At 42.4% G+C, this 14,810-nt stretch overlaps 1 protein-coding gene across 7 annotated transcripts in view; it reads left to right on the top strand.

Annotated features, from left to right (window-relative positions):
- The first annotated feature begins 10,250 nt into the window (after positions 1–10,250).
- The window catches only part of LOC132404620 (prominin-1-A-like), a 161,383-nt gene continuing 156,823 nt past the window's right edge, over positions 10,251–14,810 (top strand). For 4 of the 7 annotated variants that reach the window (XM_059988921.1, XM_059988922.1, XM_059988920.1 and 1 more), the window contains exon 1: positions 10,257–10,325. The gene's annotated coding sequence lies outside the window, so the exon portion shown is untranslated. Of the gene's footprint in view, positions 10,326–14,810 lie in introns of all 7 variants that reach the window. The other 3 variants (XM_059988917.1, XM_059988919.1, XM_059988918.1) reach the window with 3 other exon arrangements.

The following is a 14,810-nucleotide window of genomic DNA, read 5'->3' as shown; positions in this document are numbered from 1 at the left end:
AGGTGGACGAGCTAGAAGGTGATAGGTGAAGCCAGGTGAGTAGGAAGGGTAAAGGGCTGGATAAGAAGGAGTCTTATTGTTGAGGACCATGGGAGAAAGTGAAGAACTGATAGAGGTCAGAGCTGATCTACAGGTGAAGAGAAGAGGTAAGAGGCCAGTGTGAGGAATTGAAGAAGAGGGAAGGGGGAGGGAAAAAAGGAGATTTTTTATTTTATTTTCTTAGAGTGCTGTGAAGTTACTCGATTTATTCAAAGCAGTGACTGACAAACATTTGAACTTCAAGGAAACCAAGGAGTATTGAGAAATGCAGTGTTCGGAGCAAGATCTGATCAGTCCTATTCTCAATGAATAATTGAGCAGGTTAGAAGTTCAAAGTAAATGTCTTAGTAAAGCAGATATTATATCACCATATACAACACTGAGGATCATTTTCTCACAGGTATTCTCAGTAAAACCAGGAACTATAATAGAACCAATGAAAGGCTGTACCCAATAGGATAGACAACCAACCAATGTACCAAAAACAACAAACTGCATAAATACAAAAAGAAAAAGTATTTAATATCGAGAACATGAGATGAGGAGTCTTTGAAAGTGAGTCCATAGGTTGTGGGAACAGTTCAGTGGACTAATGGTTTTGAATGTTTTGGCATCACTTTCCTGCTGTTATGTAGTCTAATTGATAAAGCCCACAAATGTGTATGCCTTATTAACTGTTCTCTTGCCCTGCTCTGTCAGTTCCAATATTTTGTGCACGTGGTTCCCTCTGCTTCTGCACCCCTTTCAGAACGCTATCCTTTATTCTCTATTTCCTCTTCTCAGGCTTCCCTTCCACAGGGCATGTATCCTCACATGTATCCTCATTAACTTTCATCTATCATGTAGCTTCCCATTCCACTAGTCTTTTTGAATTTTGCTGCAGTCTATCTATAGTCTTTCTGCAGTACATAACACTGTTATGTTTTGGTCTTCTGCAATTTTATAAAATGTGGCTTGCGTCCTCAAGACCAGATCATCAAATCAGATAAAGAAAAAGACCCTAACGTTGAATCCATAAGGTATAGGAGCAGAATTAGGCCATTTGGCCCATTGAGTCTGCTCCACCATTTCATCATGGCTGATCCACTGTTCCGCTCAGCCCCAATCTCCTGCCTTCCCCCCCCCCCCCCCCCGTATCCCTTCATGCCCTGACCAATCAAGAATCTATCAATTCTCTGCCTTAAAAATACATAAACACTTGGCCTCCACAGCTGCCTGATGAATTCCACAGATTCATCACTCTGTGGCTTAAGAAATTCCTCCTCAACTCCATTCTAAAAGGATATCTTTCTATCCTGAGTCTGTGTCCTCTGGTCCTAGACTCTCCTATTATAGGAAGTATCCTCTCCACATCCACTTTGTCGAGGCCTTTCAACATTTGATAGGTTTCAATGTGGTCAACCCTCATTTCTTCTGAATTCCAGTGAATATTGGCCCAGAGCCATCAAATGCTCTTTCTATGAAAAACAGTTCAATCATGGAATCATTTTTGTGAACTTTGTTTGAATACTCTCTAGTGTCAACACATCCTTTCTAACATAAGGGGCCCAAAACTGCTCACAACACTCCAAGTGAAGTCAAACCAGTGCTTTATAAAGCCTCAATATTACATTCTTGCTTTTCTAGTCCTCTTGAAATGAACACTAAAATGGCATTTGCCATCCTTACACACAGCCTCAACCTACAAATTAACCTTTAGGAAATCTTACACAAGGACTCCCAAGTCCCTTTGCACCTCAGATTTTTGAATTTTCTCTCCATTTATAAAATAGTCTTATCATTTCATTTCTTCTACCAATGTGCATGACCATAAACTTCCTGACACTGTATTACATCCATCTGCCACTTCTTTGTCCATTTACCTGAAGTCCTTCTGTAGCCTCTCAATTTCTTCAAAACCTATCTTCGTATCGCCTGCAAACTTTGCAACAAAATGTTTAATTCCGTCATCCAACTCCTGACATATAATGTAAACAGAAGAACCCAGTAAGACCCGTCTCAAATTGGAGGACCACTTCATCGAGCACCTCTGCTCCATCCACCAGAATCTAGCGTCAGAGTGGCCAAACATTTTAATTCTGATTCCCATTCCCGTTCTGACACGTCAGTCCATGTCCTCTTGTGCAAAGTACAGGCCACCCTCAGGGTGGAGGAGCAACACTTTAAATTCTGTCTGGGTAGCCTCCAACCTGATGGCATGAAGATTGATTTCTCCTTCTGGTAGTTTTTTTCCCTCCCCCTCCATTCTTCTTCTTCTATTCCCCACTCTGGCCTTTTAACCTTTCACTTTCCCCTGGGTCCCTTCTCCTCTCCTGTCAGATTCCTTCTTCTCCAACCCTTTACCTTTTTCATCCACCTGGCTTCACCTATTACCTACTAGTTAGCCTACTTCCCCTCCCCCACCTGTTTATTCTGGTGTCTTCCCACTTCCTTTCCAGTCCTGAAGAAGGGTCTCGGTGCAAAAAGTCGACTGTCTATCCATTTCCATAGTTGCTGCCTGACCTGCTGAGCTCCTCCAGCATTTTGTGTGTTTCCAGCATCTGCAGAATTTCTCATGTTTATACTATTTATTTTATCAATTCAACTAAACACCCATTCACCATGACCCTTTTATTGTCTGTTCCTTAGCTAACTTCTGTTCTGTGCTATCTCTGCTCCTTTTATACTAAGTGCTTCAGCTTTGCTAATATGTGGTACCTTATCAAAAGCCTCCTGAGGTCCATGCACACAATCTATCAGTTACTTCATTAAAAAATTCTATCAAATTGGATACGCATGATATTCCTTCAACAAACTATGCTGTCTTCCCTTAATTAATCCATATTCCTCTGGGTGACTATTAATCATATTCCAGCTCGATGTTTTTAATCACAAACAAGAGAAAGTCTGCAGATGCTAGAAATCTGAGCAACGCACACAAAATGCTGGAGGAGCTCAGCAGGCCAGGCAGCATCCAAGGCAGGGATTGGAGAAAAAATGCTGAGGAGTAGATTTTAAAGGCAGGGGGACACAAGGTGATAGGTGAAACCAGGAAAGGGTGCGATGAAGTAAAAAGCTGGGAAGTTGACTGGTAAGAGAGATACAGGGCTGGAGAAGGGGAGTCTGATAGAAGAGGACAAAAGGTCATGAAAGAATGAAAGTCGGGAGGAGCACCTGAGGGGGGAGGGTGATGGGTGGGGAAGAAGATAAGGTGAGAGAGGGAAAAGGGATGGGGGAGGCCCTTACCAGAAGTTTGAAAAATTGACGTTCATGCTATTACATTGGAGGCTATTACATTCCAGACGGAATTCAAGTTGTTGTTCCTCCAGCCGTGTGGCCTCATCATGACAGTGGAGGAGGCCATGGAGAGTCATATCAGAATGGGAATGAGAAGTGGAATTAACATGGGTGGCCACTGGGATATCCTGCTTTTTCTGGCAGACGGAGCATAGGTGCTCAGCGAAGCAGTCTCCCAATCTACAATGGGTCTCACCGATATACAGGAGGTTACACTGGGAGCACCTGACACAGTACAGAACCCCAACAGACTCACAGGTGAAGTGTCACCTCACCTGGAAGGACTTATTTGGGGCCCTGATTGGTAGTGAGGGAGGAGGTGTAGGGGCAGGTGCAGCACTTGTTCCACTTTAAAGTTCTCAGAGGGCTGCAAAGTTCACAGGGGGGAGTAGTGAAAGTTAGGTTCACTGAACTCCCATCCAGTGGAAGTTTTAAACTTCTTCAGGGTAGGCATCCCTGGGAGTAATTCAATCAGAAACAAGATAAACTCTGCAGATACTTACCATCTTGTGTTTCTGTCTCCCCTTCCCCCCACCTATTTAATCTACTCCTCAGCTCTTTATCTACCGAAGGGTCTTGGCCCAAAACGTCTACTTTGTTCCATGGATGCTGCCTGGCCTGCTGAGTTTCTCCAGCCCTTTGTATGTGTTGCTCAATGTTGCTAAACATCTTCTCACCTGTGAGGCTGAACTGATTTGTCCGTCTTGCTGGGCTTATCCTTACTCCCATTTACGAACAATGGAGTAACGTTCACCGGTCACTGGCACCATCCCCACATCCAAAGAGCACTGGATGATTATGGTCAGTGCTCCATGGTTTCTTTCCATACAGATTTCAAAACTATAAGATATATCCTAACAACAACACACACAAAATGCTGGTAGAACACAGCAGGCTAGGCAGCATCTATAGGGAGAAGCGATGTCAACGTTTCAGGCCGAGACCCTTCGTCAGGACAGATATATCCTGATGAAGTCCTGGTGATCCACTTCTTTTAAATTCAGCCAACATTTTTTTAGGTACATCCATGCTTGCAATTTTTAACATAACCAACCTTTCAGCCATCTTCTCCCTCACTATTACTCTGAAAGTACAGCCTTCCCTGATGAAGACAGATGCAAAATGCTCTTTTATTATCTGAACAGTGCTTTCGTCATCTATATGCAAGTCTGCCTATACTCTTGATAGGTGCCTTTCTCTGTGTACTTATTTGCGGACATTTTGAGGTTCCATTAACATAAGCTGCTCATCTTTTCACATTCATTCTCTTTGTCTATTTTAATTTCCCTTTCCTTCTGATTCTTTTGTAATCAGCTTGGTTCTGGCTGGAATTTACAACCCAATAACTGGTCTTACTTCATCTTTCTCTTTTGCCATCCAGGCAACTTTGGATCTGGTTGTTCTTCCAGTGCCTCATGGAAATGTCCTGGACTATCCTCGCTCTTTAAAGAAAACCCAATGTTCATTATAATTTTGCTTGCCAACTTTTGGTTCCAGTTAGCTGGAGCAGATCCATTTTCATCCTATTGAAATTGGCCTTCCAATTATTTTATTTTATACTGAATTTACTCTGGTTAGAAATAAGAAATGGCCAAAGGAATATTTATATGGTGGATGCATTCTCGGGATTATGAATGATAGGGAGAGATCTAAAAAAGCAAGTGTGCAGGAAAATTGCAGAGAAGTACAAATATTAATGATAATGAGGGACTTTAATTGGTGGTAATACTCTGAAGGGCACACCATAAGAACATTTAATATAGAAGCAAAATTTGGCCATTTGGCCTATCACATCAGCTCTGAAATTCGATTGTGGCTGATTTATTGTTCAAACCAATTCTCCTGTCTTCTCCACATTATGCTTAACCCATACATAAATTAAGAACCTATGAATCTCTGTCTTAAATACTCCTAATGACTTGGCCTCCATAGCCCACTTTGGCAACAAATTCCACCACTTTATTGCCCTCTGACTGAAGAAATTCCTCCTTATCCCTGTATTTTGAGGCTGTGCTTCCAGATCCAGACTTTTTTACAGATAGAACTGCACTTCACATCCACTCTTTGCCATTTTTTTTGCTTTAATCATATCTTTCTATTGTTTCCTTACTCTGAAGCTAATTGCTGAAACATTCTCACGTTTGTATGTCAAGCTCCTGTGCTCTGAAGGAAAGCCTGTTTGCGGAGGAGATAGATTTGGGAGCCTTGCACTACTCTTCTTGCTCTTTCTTGTCTCTCAGGAAAGACAGAAATTATGTCTATACCTGAATACATGTAAACTGTAATGTTACCTCTGACTGTCGGATCCACAAAGTTCCAGGCCTAATGTACTACTGTGAGCAGTACAGTTGGAGGCTTAATAGAATGTGGTTCTCAAGGCAGCTGGATGTATCCATGACTTCAAAAAGCACACTCCACTTAGCTAAGGCGCCTTGCCATTCATACTTTCCTTTTGTAATTTGTAAGACATAAATTAGATAACAGAAAGAATGCTCACCAGCTATTTGCCAATTAGTAACATGTCTTCTGCCAACAAAACGCAAACCCCACTATCAAGGCATCTCTTCCAGCTGTGTTTACACTCACAAATTTAAATTGCGAACAACTGCAACTCTGATTGTTGACTCCCCCTTCTATTTTTGCCACATGGCATAGCAAACCTTTATCACTACTTTCTTTCTCGCACCATGCCCATTACATCTGCTTGCGCCAATCTTACTTATTAATCATAACTCATCAAATATCTTTTAAAACTCCAAAATAAATTATGCTTTCCTTTTTCCACTTTCTCTATCAACACATCCAAGGATATATCGAGAATGGACACTCTAAAAGTTCTGCTGATATTTCATTGCTTTATTTTTGTTTCCTGGACATTTAATGGTTTTCTCATTTACTAGAATACCCAGTCATTTATTAAACAGACTACCCTGTTGGTCCTTGGATTTATTTGATCTCCCCTTCTCAAATACAGCCTTAAAGAGCTATTAGCGAGGGCTCTGGCAATGAATCAATTCCTAATGATTTTGTAAATTATATTCATTGTTACTCCTGTATCTCCTCTTGGGTTATTTTAAAATATGTAAGTTTAAGATACATAGATTAGGGCTCTTCCATTTAAATGAGTTTGATATTTCTTTGCTTAATTCTCTGATGTCATGTCCACTTGATGTTCCAACAGAATACTGTTGTTAATGTTCAGTCACATTCTGTGTTGTTGGAAAATAGTGACAAGCCACAATTAATGTAACACCAAAAAAAAGCAAAATTATTTTAGTGCATTTAGTTAGTTTCAATATTATATTTGTAACATTAATTAGCATGTTTCATGTACTTGTTATTGTACTGAATACATTCTATAAATATGTAACCAAATGAGTTGGCAACAGTCCTGATACCTGAGCACTTTTATTTAGCAAATACTCTTTTACAGCTTTCATTCACAACCGCAAAATACATCACCAACAAAAATGAGGAGGCTAATGTTAGTAGTGTTAGTAATGATAACTGCAGCTCAAAACAAGAAACAAAAAAAAATTACTGGAATGAAATTGGAACAACTAGCATTTATATAGTTTTTCTTGTAACAAAAATAACCCATAAGATATAAAAGCAGAATTAGACCATTTGGCCAAACGTGTCTGCTCCATCATGGGTGATTTTTTCTAACCCAATTCTTTTGCCTTTTCTCCATAACCCTTAACCCCTTTTCCATTCAATAAACTTTTAATCTCAGCCTTAAATACACCCAATGACATGGCTTCCATAGCAATGAATTCCACAGATTCACCACCCTCTAGCTGACAAAGTTCTCCCTCATCCCAGTTTGAAAGGAACAGTGCTTTATTCTGACGCTGTGCACTTTAACCCTCGAGTTTCCTGTCAAATCATTAAATATCCAGGAAACAGAGACAAGTCAAGGCTATAAAGAACATACTGGGGCAGCTGACAAAAAAATTGGTTGACGCGTAGGTTTTAAGAACCATGTTAAAGTAGAGAGACCAAATGGTTTAGAAAGGAATTTCAGAACTTAAAATCCAAAGTTGTGTCCCAGTCCAGTCACCAGCAGTGGCAGGGCTTACAACTATAACAGGTACATCACCAGCAACAGCACATCCTTCCTGATGAGATTAACATGGTCTTTTCATGTTTCGAACAGAAGGGAATGGGTTTGTCACCACCCCCTGACAGTCTCCAGTGCACCTGAATCTAGAGACATCGTTGCAGATGTAAGATCTTTTGAAGAGTAAACCTGCAGAAAGCATCGGGCCTGGATGGTGACCCTGGCCATGCTCTGAGATCCTGTGTGGTTCCGCTGGCCACTCCCTGGTTACCCTGGGAAAACAAGATAATGCGCCCCTGACATTAAATACTTTGAGGGGCTGGTGGTGGAACACATCCAGCCTTCCAGACAACCTCGACCCACTGCAATTTGCCTACCACGTCTATATCAGATGCTATTTTCCTGGCCCTACACTTTTCTGGAGCAATGGGCAGTAAAGAAACCCATTTCATTCTATTGTTTTTTGACTATAGCTCTGCCTTCAACAATATATAATTCCAGCACACTCATCACCAAATTCTGAAACCCTGGGAGTCAATGCCTCCCTCTCTGCAAGTGGATCATTGACTTCCTCACTAGCAGACTGCAAACAGTAAGGACAGACAGTAACACCGCCGCTATGATTATTGGTAGGGTACAAGTTTGCATTCTCAGCCTTCTGCTGTACTCCCTGACATCCATGCAGATGTGATCACACTGGCTCTCCTTGGATTACCCAGACAACAGCAATACCTACATTAGGGTGCTGTTTGGTGATTACAGCTCACGGTTCAACACAAACATACCTTCAGTACCAATCAACAAGCTCCTGGACTTCTGTACCTTCCTCTACAACTGGATCCTTGACTTCCTCATTGGGAGACCACAGTCAGTGTGTATTGGGAATAACATCTCCTCCTTGCTGACAGTCAACACAGGTGTCCTCCAAGGATGCATGCTTAGCTCTACTCTACTCTTTCTACACTGGGGATTCCCAACTTTTTTATGCCATGGACCAATACCATTAAGCAAAGGGTCTGGGAACCCCAGGTAAGAACCCCTGCTCTACGCCCACAATAGTGTGGCTGGGCACAGCTCAAACGCCGTTTATAAATTTGTAGATGACATCACTTTTGTTGGCAGAATTTCAGATGGTGAAGAGGAGGCATACAGGAGTGAGACAGATCAGCTGGTTGAGTGGTGTTGCAACAACAACCTTGCACTCAATGTCAGTCAGAGCAAGAAATTGATTGCAGACTTCAGGAAGGGGAAGTCAAGGGAACACACACAAATTCTCATTCAATGATCAATAGAGGAAAGGGTGAGCAGTTTCAAGTTCCTGGCTGTCAACATCTCTGAAGATGTATCCTGGGCCCAACATATTGATGCAATTACAAAGAAGGCATGGCAGCAGCTATATTTCATTAAGAGCTTGAGAAGACTTAATATGACACCAAAGACTCTTGAAATTTTATACCAATGTACCATGGAGAACATTCTGTCTGGTACGGACGGGCCACTGCACAGGATTGGAAAAACCTGCAGAAAGTTGTAAACTGACCCAGCTACACCATGGGCACCAGTCTCCTCAACACTGAGGACATATTCATCAGGCAATGCCTCAAAAAAGCAGCATTCAGGACCCCATCACCAAGGACATGCCCTCTTCTCGTTGCTACCATCAGTGACAAAGGACAATGAACCCGTGCACACTATTTCACTGTTTTTCTTTCTCGCTCTCTTATGTAATAATTATTTATATATACATCTTTTTGTAATTTATATTATTATTATGCATTGCAATGTACTGCTACCTCAAAACACCAAGCTTCACGATATATGCCAATGATATTAAACCTGATTCTGATTCTGACTACATGGCTAGATACTGCTCTAACTCATCTACACCATTGTACCGGGCTGCAGGTCAAATAATGGACAGCTGGAATGCATGGCAACTACCTTTTCCCTGTCAACAAAAGAGCTGGCCATGCACATCTACATCGAGGGTGTTGAAGTTGATTGGGTTGACACCTAGAACTGAACTTCATCAATACCCCATCCTGGTTCAACCATCTATGTGCTTGTTCTTTTACCGTTGTTATTGTACCCACCCCAAGCACTTGGCCTGGCAGTTCATTCCAGATATGCACCACCCTCTGAGTGATGAACTTACTCCTTAGGTCGCTTTTCATACATGTGATCCATGGATTAATATGGAATCAAATATGGTACCCAAAGTCAGAAAGTCTCTAAGAAGATTTGTGCTGAGGATCAAAGGAAATGGATTTAATATTCAATATCTGGTAGAAATATCTGCTGATCCAGTGATGAATGATGCCCAGTAGTCTTAAAATATATAATTTATTGGCAATTCATTAAAAAAATCTTATGCATTTTTCATAAAACTGCTGGCTAAATGGGGCTGAATCTTCTGCTGACCAATGAGCCATCCAAGATCATCCAATTACAGTACCTGCATCTTCTATAATGGTCAGCTATGCAATATTCTGCTAGAACGCAACTCCCAACTGATGAGCGAGAGGCTGTTTCTCCTAATTCACTTCTGTACTTGTGAAGCTTCAGGTAGATTCGCCAGTCAAAGAGCGGCTTTAGACTCAGGGCCATGCAGATGTTTTAGGAACTGGCAGTAAAATGAAGCTTGGAATGTGCAATATCTCGCGACTTTGTTTTCTGCATTGCAGCAATAATTACACTTCAAAAGGTAGTGCATTGGCTCCGGAGGCTTGGAGACGTTTGCAAGTGGGGAAAAGAAGAACTTCTTCCAGCTCATTCCCCCGTTCTTCACACTGCCGGACCCCTGGTGGATTTTTTTTTCGGTGCGTGTGACGTTATCCGCGTGCGGTGGGGTCTGGGGAGGTGCGCGCGCGGGTCGGAACCCGGCGGCGGGAGCGCGCGGCGCGCGGCGCGGATCGGAGCCCGCGAGGACTGACTGACGGGCAGGTGGGTATGTATCCTCTGTGGCGATTCCACCTTCTGCACTGCAGAAGGAATCCCCCGGAGTTTTGTTTCCGAGTGTTTTGTGAGATTTTACGAAGAGGGAGGAGTAGAAAAGTAAGCTCGTAGGGTCTCGGAACGTACGGCAGCTAAAACTGCAGCTGTTGTGCACCGTTGTTAGTTTGCAGGAGGGGGAAAAAAGTCCTGTGAATATGCGAGGAAGCAACGAGATGGTGAAATTCCCGCAAGCTAGTATTTTTGTAGTTAAAATCTGTGTATTTGAAATTTAGATATCGGAGTGCCATGCTTACGTTCGAGATTCTCAAATGTAAATAAAGCAGCGAATCCCGCACTACTGATTTAAAAATCAGCTTTGAGTGCTCAACATTTGACCAAAATCTCAGCAACTAGGTCATTTTACAGAGATTAAACCGTTCCCCGCGGATGGAATCGATAGCTGGTTATAAGTCATTTGACCCAGTCAGCACATGTGTTCCAGTTGAGTCCTTCCTATTCATTAACTTCACCCTCCGTGATATTTGAACCCCCTCCCCACCTCCAGAGTTTCTGCAGCCTTTCCTAAATGAATGGAGGCACTCCATGTTAGGAAAATAGTTCCAGCTTTTCTCTACTTTTGTTTTGTGCATATTGTCAAAAATCTAGAATAAGTTTGAAGGAAACATCGGGGAAAGAAGAAACCGGCAATGTTTCAGATTTGCATGTTATGATAACTAAGCGAACTTCGAAATCAAACATTTTGGGGTTGCAGAGAAAGGGGAGAAATGCAGATAACAGTAAATGATACAGGTGCTGGTGGCAGATGACCTGCCTGAAGTGATATATTTAAGATATGGATGAAGTTAGGAAGGGAAGCCAAATTACAGTGGAATTATTGGAGTCACAGTTTGCGAAGTAACAGTGTGAGAGAGGGAGAAAACGACCTTGAGGAATCCCTCGCAAACCTGAATCAATGGGAGGCAAAGAGAAAGCCTAGCCTTCCAATGGTAAGCCCCTCCATCTTACAAAATGGGAGATGATTGTTACAGGTCAAACATACCATTGACAGAACAGTACCATAGCCAGGCACCTTCATTGCCTTCCCTCCACAATGTTGGGACTCTCCCTCTGTTCCTTAACTTTGTGAATGGAATTAACACTGAAGATCCCAACATCCAGACTTACGGAAGGACTGCTATGAAGCTGCCTACCCTAGCATTTGATTCATAGGCCTTGGCTCTTCAAATGCTCATCTAGACGCAGCTTAAGTTCTGTTAGCGATCCAAATTCAACTCCAGGGTGACCAAGGATGGGAGCTCAACATCCAGGGAAATTCAGTATTCAGGAGGGATAGACAGGAAAGAAAAGGAGGTGGGGTAGTGTTCCTGGTTAGAGAGGAGATTAACGCAATAGAAAGGAAGGACATTAGCCTGGAGGATGTGGAATCAATATGGGTAGAGCTGCATAACACTAAGGGGCAGAAAACACCGGTGGGATTTGTGTACAGGCCACCTAACAGTAGTAGTGAGGTCGGGGATGGCATTAAACAGGAAATTAAAAACGCGTGCAATAAAGGAACAGTAGTTATAATCTGCATATAGATTCAATCTACATATAGATTGGGTGAACCAAATGCTGAGGAAGAGGATTTCTTGGAATGTATGCGGGATGGTTTTCTGAACCAACATGTCGAGGAACCAACTAGAGAGCTGGACATTTTAGATTGGGTATTGAGCAATGAGGAAGGGTTAGTTAGCAATCTTGTGCGAGGCCCCTTGGGTAAGAGTGACCATAATATGGGGGAATTCTTCATTATGATGGAGAGTGACATAGTTAATTCAGAAACAAAGGTTCTGAACTTAAAGAAGGGTAACTTTGAAGGTATGAGATGTGAATTAGCTAAGATAGACTGGCAAATGATACTTAAAGGGTTGACAGTGGACATGCAATGGCAAGCATTTAAAGATCACATGGATGAACTACAACAATTGTTCATCCCTGTTTGGCAAAAGAATAAACCAGAGAAGGTAGTGCACCTGTGGCTGACAAGGGAAATCAGGGATAGTATCAAGTCCAAAGAAGAAACATCCAAAGAAGAAACATACAAATTAGCCAGAAAAAGTGACACACACCTGAGGAATGGAAGAAATTCAGAGTCCAGCAGAGGAGGACAAAGGGCGTAATTAGGAAAGGGAAAAAAGATTATGAGAGAAAGTTGGCAGGAAACATAAAAACTGACTGTAAACGCTTTTATAGATATGTGGAAAGAAAAAGATTGGTTAAGACAAATGTAGGTCCCTTACAGTCAGAAACAGGTGAATTGATCATGGGGAACAAGGACATGGCAGACCAATTGAATAACTACTTTGATTCTGTCTTCACTAAGGAGGACATAAATAATCTTCCGGAAATAGTAGGGGACCAAGGGTCTAGTGAGACAGAGGAACTGAGGGAAATACCTGTTGGTAGGGAAGCGGTGTTAGGTAAATTGAAGGGATTAAAGGCAGATAAATCCCCAGGGCCAGATGGTCTGCATCTCAGAGTGCTTAAGGAAGTAGCTCAAGAAATAGTGGATGCATTAGTGATAATTTTTCAAAACTCTTTAGATTCTGGATTAGTTCCTGAGGATTGGAGGGTGGCTAATGTAACCCCACTTTTTAAAAAAGGAGGGAGAGAGAAACTGGGGAATTATAGACCGGTTGGCCTGACATCGGTGGTGGGGAAAATGCTAGAGTCAGTTATCAAAGATGTGATAACAGCACATTTGGAAAGCGGTGAAATCATCGGACAAAGTCAGCATGGAATTATGAAAGGAAAATCATGTCTGACGAATCTGATAGAATTTTTTGAAGATGTAACTAGTAGAGTGGATAGGGGAGAACCAGTGGATGTGGTATATTTGGATTTTTAGAAGGCTTTTGACAAGGTCCCACACAGGAGATTAGTGTGCAAACTTAAGGCACACGGTATTGGGGGTATGGTATTGATGTGGTTAGAGAATTGTTTGGCATCCAGGAAGCAAAGAGTGGGAATAAATGGGACCTTTTCAGAAAGGCAGGCAGTGACTAGTGGGGTACCGCAAGGCTCAGTGCTGGGACCCCAGTTGTTTACAATATGTATTAATGATTTAGACAAGGAAATTAAATGTAGCATCTCCAAGGTTGTGGATGACACGAAGCTGGGCGGCAGTGTTAGCTGTGAGGAGGATGTTAAGAGAATGCAGGGTGACTTGGATAGGTTAGGTGAGTGGGCAAATTCATGACAGATACAATTTAATGTGGATAAATGTGAGGTTATCCACTTTGGTTGCAAGAACAGGAAAACAGATTATTATCTGAATGGTGGCCGATTAGGAAAAGGGGAGGTGCAACGATACCTGGGTGTCATTGTACACCAGTCATTGAAAGTGGGCATGCAGGTACAGCAGGCAGTGAAAAAGGCAAATGGTATGCAAAGCAAGAGGATTTGAGTACAGGAGCAGGGAGGCTCTACTGTAGTTGTACAAGGCCTTGGTGAGACCACACCTGGAATATTGTGTGCAGCTTTGGTCTCCTAATCTGAGGAAAGACATTCTTGCCATAGAGGGAGTACAGAGAAGGTTCACCAGATTGATTCCTGGGATGGCAGGACTTTCATATGAAGAAAGACTGGATCAACCTGGCTTGTACTTGCTGGAATTTCGAAGATTGAGGGGGGATCTTATTGAAACGTATAAAATTCTAAAGGGATTGGACAGGCTAGATGCAGGAAGATTGTCTCCGATGTTGGAGAAGTCCAGAACGAGGGGCACAGTTTTTTTAGGACCGAGATGAGGAAAAACTTCTTCACACAGAGAGTGGTGAATCTGTGGAATTTTCTGCCACAGTAAACAGTTGAGGCCAGTTCATTGGCTATATTTAAGAGGAAGTTAGATATGGCCCTTACTGCTAAAGGGATACATACAGTGGGTATGGAGAGAAAGCAGGTACAGGGTTCTGAGTTGGATGATCAGCCATGATCATACTGAATGGCAGTACAGGCTCGAATGGCCTACTCCTGCACCTATTTTCTGTGTTTCTATTTTTCAACTATTCTCTCCAGCAGCCCATTCCCTGTACTTGCCTTTCTGGGTGAAGAATGTCTCCTTGTGCTCCCTCATCTTTATCTCTGTCTGATATGGGGGATGAGTGGGGCTGGGGTGGGTGGGGAAGCTTCTTGCAATTTATCTGATTGACACCCCTCATCATTTTATATTTGCTGGTAATCAATTAGGGTAAGTGGGCTGAGTGGTGGCAAATGGATTTCAATACAGATACGTGTGCATTGATGCATTTTGGAAAGTCAAGGCAGCATAGGACTTGTACTATGAATGGTGGGGGCACTAGGGAGTGGACCAGAACAAAGGGACTTGAATACAAGTGCATAGTTTGTTGGAAACAGCATCACTGGTAGGTGGGTTGGTGGAAGAAGGATGCTCAGCACTCTGGCCTTCAGTCAGGTCAGTGAGTATAGGAGTTGT

Source organism: Hypanus sabinus, chromosome 14 (genome assembly GCF_030144855.1).
Source record: "Hypanus sabinus isolate sHypSab1 chromosome 14, sHypSab1.hap1, whole genome shotgun sequence".
Lineage (NCBI taxonomy): Eukaryota > Metazoa > Chordata > Chondrichthyes > Myliobatiformes > Dasyatidae > Hypanus > Hypanus sabinus.
The sequence above is the reverse complement of the archived record's forward strand: the minus strand, read 5'-3'. Positions and strand labels throughout refer to the sequence as shown.